This window comes from Cricetulus griseus, chromosome 7, assembly GCF_003668045.3.
Source record: "Cricetulus griseus strain 17A/GY chromosome 7, alternate assembly CriGri-PICRH-1.0, whole genome shotgun sequence".
Lineage (NCBI taxonomy): Eukaryota > Metazoa > Chordata > Mammalia > Rodentia > Cricetidae > Cricetulus > Cricetulus griseus.
Genome location: NC_048600.1, coordinates 110,097,921 through 110,105,666, shown reverse-complemented (window position 1 = coordinate 110,105,666; position 7,746 = coordinate 110,097,921). Strand labels below are relative to the sequence as shown.

Genomic DNA, 7,746 nt, shown 5'->3' with positions numbered 1-7,746 from the left:
CTGCTTTTTTCTTTACTAAACAGTCTTGCTTCAGCCACAGAGATAAATCCTAGAAAGGGACTTCCTAAGCTGGTGGACTAACTTACTCTACACCTGCCCCAGCCCCTGAGGAAGGTGTTTGCTGCCCAGTCCCTAAGAAGCTAGCAGATGAGTTAAGAACCTTGGCTCAGAAAACACAGTTCCCATGGATAGAGAGTTCTTCCCACAGTGGAGGACCATTTCAGGGTCAGCAGCTAGAGGCCCAGCTTTTCCTGAGACAGGACCCTGACTAGCCTTGGGTTCTACTTCTCTTCTGCCCCTCACCAGTCCCTCAGAGGGCAACCCATTGGCCACGCCTCCCAGTTCCAGTAGGGATGCAGATCTGAAGTATGTTGGGGACTTTTTCTTCTTGGCAGAACTACAGAAAAGTCAGGGGTTGTGATTTATTCAGATTTAAAACTGGAGTTAAATGTGTAAGCCTGGGGGGGGGGCGCTAAAGAGTAGCAGAGGGCTGGAAGAAGAGGTCAGTCTGCCTCAGACATGTAGAAAACTGGACACTTTGTACTTACCCTCAGACCAGCCAGGACCGCAGTTCTGATGAGTGCCGAGACTTCTGCGCTGGCCGCCCCCTTGCACTCTGCCCTTTGTCGCCAGCCACCTATACTAGCCAACAACACTTTTCCCCAGAGCCAGTCAACCCCCACATAGCTGAAAAATAAAAAAAAAAAAGACATGGACTTCAGTTGGGTCTGGGCTCTCTGCCCTTAATCACTTCTCTGTCAGCAGAAGGTGACCCTTGCTGCTTAGTCTCAAGCCTTTTGGGCAATAGTAGACTGACAGCTGGGTCATCCCTGGCATAGAAGCCTCATTGGCCCATCAGCCTGCATCTCAGTGTAGCCTTGGCAGCTGGGGAAAGGAAGGCCTTGCTGTGCTCGGAATCCTGGGTAGTGCAAAGGGACAGGGTGCATTAGCCAACTGACTTCTTTCAGTCACACAGTGCCTCAGGCACAGGGTTACCTGGGGGCTGACCCCAAGGCCTGGACTTTATGCTGAGTTCACTCTTGGCCTCCTTTATAAACAAATGGTGTCAACCCCCAGCTAGAAGAAGCAGGTTGGCGTATGGGAATTCCCTTCTCAGGGAGACATACAGATATACAGGCTATGGCATTATACCCTTGTCTCTTGTGGGATACCTGGGATGATTTATTTGTTTAAGATTTATTATTTTAAATTATGTGTGTGTAGGGGGGGCATGTGCATATGAGGGAAGGTGTCCTCAGAGGCCAGAGGCATCAGATTCCCTGGAGCATGAGGTACAGACAAGTTGGTGAGCCTGTGAACCGAACTCATGTCCTCTGGAAGAGCAGCAGCTACTCTAAACCACTGGGCCATCTCTCTAGCCCCTGGATGCCTGAGTTTTTACAAGGAGGAGAACATATTTTACCTAGCATTGATGAGATGAAGGAGTAGAAAGACTCCTGCCTGGGAAGATGCCTCAGTGGGTAACGTGTTTGCTATGCAAGCATGAGGATCTGAGTTTGATTCACATAAAAAACTACAGAGATGGCTCAGTGGTTAAGAACACTGGCTGCTCTTCCAGAGGACCTGGGTTCAAATCCCAGCACCCACATGGCAGCTCATAACTGTCTATAAATCCAGTCCCAGGGGATCTGACCCTTTACAGACACATACAGGCAGGCAAAAGATCAATGCACATACATTAAAAGTAAAATCATTAAAAAAAGCCAGTCCTGGTAGTATGTTTGTTATCCCACTCCTGGGAGGCAGAGATGGGGCGGGGGAAGAAAACCTGTCTCAAAAACCAAGGTGGCCCTGGGTGTTGGTGGCGCATGCCTTTAATCCCAGCACTCGGGAGGCAGATCTCTGAGTTCGAGACCAGCCTGGTCTACAAGAGCTAGTTGCAGGATAGGCTCCAAAGCCACAGAAAAACCCTGCGGGGGGGGGGGGTGGCAACAACAACAGCAACAAAATCCAAGGTGAATGTCTCCTAAGTAAAAACATCCAAAGGTGACCCCTGACCCCTGGCCTGTATATGTTTACACACACACACACACACACAAACAAAAGGTTCAGCGGCAGCTCCTGCTGCTCCCACTCCTCGGCTTCTTTTGTAAAGCATTTTTATTTTATGTGCATGAGTGTTTTGTCTGCATGTATGTATCTGCACCATACACATGCAGTGGCGACAAAAAGCCAGAAGGGGACGTTGGATCCCTTGGAATTGGGAACTAAACCCTGGTCCCATGCAAGAGCAGCCAGTGTTCTCTCTCTCTTTTTTTTTTTTTAATTAACAAACCTTTCATCAAACTACCCCATCTATCTTTACAATTATCTTTTTAGTGCCTTTGTGTCTTAGCTACAATTCTTGTCACTGTGACAAATTACCTGAACTTAAGGAAGGACTAACTTTGGCTCAGGACCTGAGGAACTAGAGTCCTTCATGGTGGGAGAACCATGGTGGCTGGGTGTGCAGGATGCTGGTCACACTGAATCAATAGTTAGGAAGCAGAAAGAGAGGAGCCCCAGTGCTCAACTGGCTCCCGCCCCCTCCCCCTTTTTTAGTCAGTCTTGAACCCCAGCCCAGGATGGGTCTTCAGTTATGCGGAACCCTCACATCATTCTAAATCTAGCCAAGTTAGCAACTGTGATCAGACACATCACGTTATAGCATCCTATCTCTGGCCCCTATGAGATGCATCTAATGCATCTCTAAAAGTCTCCATAGCAAAGATCAACGAAGTCTCTCCTGAAGCTCAGGAAGCCGCTTAACGGTGAGCCCCTGTGAAACAAACGACAAGCAGCACATTTCCAACACACAGCGACACGTGTGAGTGACACACCTCCAACACACAGGGTAAATGCCCTCATTCCAAAACAAAGGAAAGCAGCACAGGAAAAATCAGACCCAAGCAAGACTAAGGTCAGGCAGAGAAAACCCAAAGCTTGGCTGGAGGTGGTGGCATAATACCTTTAATTCCAGCACTCGGGAGGCAGAGGCAGGTGGATCTCTGAATTCAAGGCCAGCCCGGTCTACAGGGCGAGTTCTAGGACAGCCAGGGCTACACAGAGAAACCCTGTCTCAGACCACCTGCCCCCAAACAAAACCCTGCAGCTCCTATCTGGCATCTGGGACTCTTGGTGGCATCCTCTAGGCTCTAACAGTGTTAGGTACCCCTGCCCTCCAGCTCTGCTGCCTGACTCACACATAGCTTTTCTTTGGGGTCAGCTCCACTTCTTGGCTGCAGCTTTTTCTCGGCAGATGTCCCATGGCCCTAGAATCTCCAGTACCCTAGAGTCTCCATTGCATCTTAGGTTTCACCTTCATAGCTTCAGACAGTGGCTTCCCAGGGCCTCCTTGTAAGGAATCCAAGCCTACCATACAGCTCCTGGCTTCAGGGGCTTTCAGGAACACTGATGTAAATCTCCATGACCCCATAACGCTTGCATTTTGTTTGCCTGAAAAAACACATGGACAGTGCTGCTAAACTATGCTCTAGATGTGTTCTGGCCCTCTTCTGCCACAGCTCTCACTGGCCTTTGTGCATGTTGGTGACCTGGGAGAACACTTCCCAAACAGCACTCCCAGTTCAAACTTTCTCCTTTTTGGGGGGAGGGGGACTCAAGACAGGGTTTCTCTGTAGCTTTGGAGCCTGTCTTGAAACTCACTCTATAGGGCAGGCCTGCCTTGAACTCACTGAGATCCGCCTGCCCTGCCTCCTGAGTGCTGGGATTAAAGGCGTGCACCACCATACCTGGCGCTTTCTCCTTTCAAATGGAATGTGCATTTCCTAAATTGGAGCCTTTGGTGGTCAGGGTTTTGCCCTCACGACACCTTCCCTATGGCAGAATGAGGTTTCTCTAGTTAATGTAACTGTTTGTCTGAGTTATTATTCCATTACTGTGAAGATACACCATGATCAAAACAACTCTTATAAAAGAAAGCATTTAGCTGGGGGCTTGCTTACACTTTGAGAGGGTAACGTTCATGATCGTCATAGCAGGAAGGAGACAGGCAAGTCACTGGAGTAGTAGCAGACAGCTTTACATCCTGGTCTTCTGCCTGATCTGCAACAGGCAGACAGAAACACATGGCCTGGTATGGAGTTTTGAATCCCACTCCCAGTGGCATGGCAAAAGGCACCCCCAACGAGGTCACACCCACTCCACAAGGCCACACCTCCTAATCCTTCCCAAATAGTTCCACTAACTGGGGCCCAAAAATTTAAACATAGGAGCTTATAGGGACCATTCTCATTCAAACCACCACAGTTAGTTTATCTAGTTCATGGAACAACTGCTTTCTCCTTTGTCTGCACCTGTCCCGTTCACAATTCAAAACTTATTCACCTTCTTTTCAATAAATTGAACATTTTTTTCACATATTTCTGACCAAGAGCAGCAAACATACTATGCTATCTTAAAATTTCCTCTGTTGACCAGGCAGTGGTGGCGCATGCCTTTAATCCCAGCACTTGGGAGGCAGAGGCAGGCAGATCTCTGTGAGTTTGAGGCCAGCCTAGTCTACACAGCGAGTTCCAGGACAGCCAGGGCTGTTACAGTGAAACCCTGTCTCAAAAAACAAAACAAAACAAAAGTTCCCCTGCCAAATATCTTAATCCTTGCCCTTTGAATTCATTCTCATTTAAGTTTTCAGGGCATAGGCAGAAAGCAGGCAGATTTTATTTATTTTGCTATAATGTAATACAACTGTCTCTAGCCCAGTTTCCAATAGGTTCTGCTGATAACCCATAAACATGTGCAGTCTGCCCATTGGTGCTCAGTCATCTACACTCTGCCAATGGGCTCTGCCGAGCATGTTAAGCCTCTCTGGCCTCCTGCTCTCTTACGTGATGGGAAGGGGCTTGGTCATTAGTCTGCACACTTGCTCCCACCTTCCTCTGAGGCCTCACATACTTCAACCTGTTAAATTTAGCTTTAAGCCAGGTGCAGTGGCACATGCCTGTAATCCCAGCACTCAGGAAGTGCCGGAATGAAGGCCAGGAATCAAGGGCTAATCATGGCTACATAGTGAGTTCAAGGCTAGGCGAGGCTGTAGGAAGCCCTGTCTAAAACAATAATAAATACATAAATAGATAAAGCTGAGTCTCTCCTTTCACTGTGAGTGTAGCTCAGTCAGTAGATTATTTGCCTGAAATGCATGGGTTCAACCCTGGAACCATGAAACAAAGAAACAAACTTACTCTTTTCTTAACCTGGAGGCCCTAGAAGAGCTGGACAACATGTTAACTACGAGATGACCTCTTATACCTCTTCCTAGTCTTGAAGGCTGCAGGGTCAGAGGTCAGAAGGGCTACATCCACCCTGGCCTCTCACAGCAATGGACACTCCAGGTTCCTCTCAGGCTGGGCATCTTATACATTGTCCTCCACTGACATTGACCCAAAGCTTATACACTGGTTACACTGGTGATGACAGGGAGGCCACAGTGAGGGACACCACAGGCTCTTTAATTGATGATAGGAAAATGACCTAGGGGCAGACACACACACACACACACACACACAGAGAGAGAGAGAGAGAGAGAGAGAGAGAGAGAGAGAGAGAGCGCTGCAGAGCTCAGACAGACAGATACCACCATCTCAACACCATCCTCCTTTACTCCAGGCAAAAGTAAAGGCTGCAATGACAGAGGCTTTTACATACTATCCTTAGATAAAGTCTCCCTGCCCAAGGGCCGCCGTAGCTCCTGTCATACCTCCAGAGCAGCCTGCTGTTTTTACCGCAGCAATGAGGATCCCTTTAATAACCTGAACCACAAAGCCACCTGAAGAAAGAATGGAGCCAGCCTGGGATGCAGGCCCATAATCCCAACTACTGGGGAGGCTGGGCATGAAGAGGATTGAACGTGTAAGGCCAACCTGGGCTACAAAGTGAGTTCGGGTCAGTCCTGGTGACTTAGTGAGACTTAATCTCAGAATAAAAAGTAAAATGACGGTTGAGGATGTAGCTCAGTGGTAGAGAGCTTACCTGGAGTGGACAAGTACCTAACGGAAACACACATCACCCCAAGCCAGCGTGACCAGCCATGCACCGGTATTCCCAGCATTAGGGAGGCTGAAGCCAGGAGACTGACATGGAGTTTGAGACCAGCTTTGTCTATATGGTGAGTTCTAGGTCAGCAAGGCTACCGAGCAAGGTACTGTCTCAACTCCTTCCCCACCTCCCTTCAAAAACTCACCCAACCAACTTCACAATTAGAGCAGACCACACAGCCGTGGCCTACGGAGGACAGATGACTAACACCAACTAGCTGACTAGACCTCTGAGGGCCCAGAGACAGGAGGCAAAGGCTCTGGCTTGAGACAGAACTTGCTAGCCATAACCTGCCTTTATTCCACCCCTTGTTTCACCATGCACAAAGTAGCCACTTGCAAAATTCCTGGTCAATGGAATATAGACTGTGGAGACCTCAATTAGGATGAAATCCTGCCTCAGGGCCAGACTATTCGTGCATTAACCAAAGCCTCTCTCTCTCTCTCTCTCTCTCTTTTTCCCACTTCTCAAATTTATTTATTTATTTGCTCTTACATTTTCTCTCTCCTGTGTGTGTGTGTGTGTGTGTGTGTGTGTGTGTGTGTGTGTGTGTGTGTGTGTATCCACACACCACGGGGCATGTGAAAGCTAGAGGGTGACTTGCAGAAGTCACTCTCCTTCTACCTTGTGGGTTCTCAGGATCGAACTCAGTTTGTTAGGCTTAGAGGCAGGTGCCTTCGTCTACAGAGCTACCTCTCTAGCCCTTGACCGAAATCTTTGGGGTCAAGGTGAAATCATTAACTGTGCCAGTCGCACAGAGAAGTCAGAGGACATCAGGTGTCCTCTTCCTCAAGACAGGCTCCCTCATTAAACTTGCTGTCTTTTATCACTACAGATGGACATTTCCTGAGCATGCCTGTGGGCTAGGATTTTTAGATGGAGCGACAGAGGTCACAAGTTACCCTCACCCCACCTCAGAGAAGCTCCCAGGCTCATGGACAATACCAGCCACACTGGATGAACACCATAGACCAAGTAGGGAAGCCATCTGGGTGTAGGAGGCAGGGCTTAACCACACAGCCCCACAGGCAGGGCATTGATAAGGTTGGGCCTCCCTAGTTCCCACCCACAGCAAGCCTCTAAAAGCCCCTAATAAGCTATTCTGGGCTCAGCCACCAGCTTGCAGGAAGCTGACCTTCACTTTGCATGTGTCTTGTTGCTCCAAGCTGAATTCACCCAAGCTGAGAATTCCTGAGCTTGGCCCCCAGCCCAACCTGCTCCCCCCAGGAGAGCTGGAGGTGGTATCGTGCCAGCATCATTACAGCATCATCACTTGTCCTTGGCCTCCCCACCATCCACTGTAATTCCAAGCCACTCTTCTCACACCTCAGCTTTCCTATGGCTTCAAGTGCCATTTTGGAGGCACATTTGGAGGCACACTGAATTGGTATTGTCAGCCTGGGCCCCTCTCCTAGACTGCAGCTTCCATTTTCCATGGTCAAACATGGGTGTCCCATAAATCCTCAACAGCTCTGCAAATGAATTCATCTGTCCCCCAAACTTCTCCAACTGATACATAGCAGCACCCACACAGCCTAAAGCCAGCCCTGGTGAGCCGATCTCCACTCTCCACTGCCTGCCAATATTTACTGATTAGTTATGTCTCTGCCCCCACCCCGAGCTTCCACTTGAGCAACACTATAGCTGTTCCCAGAAGCTTCCAGCCATTAGCCTCACCCTCCCTTCCTTGTC

At 48.9% G+C, this 7,746-nt stretch overlaps 1 long non-coding RNA gene across 4 annotated transcripts in view; it reads right to left on the bottom strand.

Moving 5' to 3' along the window:
• LOC103160422 overlaps positions 1-7,746 on the bottom strand; it is a 33,253-nt gene that overhangs the window by 22,185 nt on the left and 3,322 nt on the right. For 3 of the 4 annotated variants that reach the window (XR_004770673.1, XR_003486892.2, XR_003486893.2), the window contains exons 3-4: positions 3,966-4,065; positions 549-687 (exon numbers count right to left, since the gene is read on the bottom strand). This is a non-coding gene — a long non-coding RNA (uncharacterized LOC103160422). The remainder of the gene's footprint in view (positions 1-548; positions 688-3,965; positions 4,066-7,746) is intronic. The other variant, XR_004770674.1, reaches the window with a different exon arrangement.